We start from the raw sequence: 940 nt of genomic DNA on the forward strand, positions 1-940 counted from the left end.
CAGACTCAGGCAATCCACTCACCTCAGCCTCCCAAAGTGTGGGATTACAGGCTGAGCCACCGAGCCCGGCAAATTCATATATTGAAGACTTACTTCCAGTGTGTAGGGTGGCAACATTTCAATATGGAACCTCTAAGGAAGTAATTAAGGTTAAACAAGGTCATAAGAGTGGGGCCTGATCCAATAGAATTAATGTCCTCATAAGAAGAGACGACAGAGAGCTTCTGTAAGTGTGAGTCTCTCTCTTCCTCTCTCCCTCTCTCTCCCTCTCGCTCCCCACCTCTCTCTCTCCACTCCCTCTCTCCCTTTCTTGCCTTCTCTCTCCCGTTCTGTCTCCCTTTCCTCTCCCTCTCCTTCTGTCCCCAACACAAATATGCACCAAGAAAAAAACCATGTGAGGATGAAATGAGAAGACAGTTATCCACAAGTCCATAAGAGAGCGCTCATCAAAAACAGAATCAGCTAGACCTTGATCTTGTACTTCCCAGCTCCAGCACTGTAATAAATAGATTTACTTGGTTTGAGCCATCTAGTCTATGTTATTTTGTTATGGCAGCCTGAGCAGGCTGATAGACACATATAAATAAATATTTTTATATGCAATATTGGTTTTCTTATTTTCAGGATCCTATACTCTTTTGAGCTCTGACACTTGGTTCTCCCAAGAAGGTACGACTGGGCTCTTTTAGGCTCCATATGCTCCCAGTTGTAAGAAAATGATGCTTATGCCACTTTGACCTTACCTGGAGAAACAAGTATCAGCTACCAGTCCAGTCCTTCTGAACTCCATGCCATGAAAGAGAAATCTGATATTAAATTCTTTGTTAAAGACGTTGTTAATTAGGATCTCTTCCTATCACCTATGTAGACATGATAGATTGGCATTATGTTCAATATTTTGGATACACATCAAAGAGTTTGCACCAAGGTCAGCACAACA

This window comes from Carlito syrichta, unplaced genomic scaffold, assembly GCF_000164805.1.
Source record: "Carlito syrichta isolate Samal-C Ts95f unplaced genomic scaffold, Tarsius_syrichta-2.0.1 Scaffold304294, whole genome shotgun sequence".
NCBI classification, from domain to species: domain Eukaryota; kingdom Metazoa; phylum Chordata; class Mammalia; order Primates; family Tarsiidae; genus Carlito; species Carlito syrichta.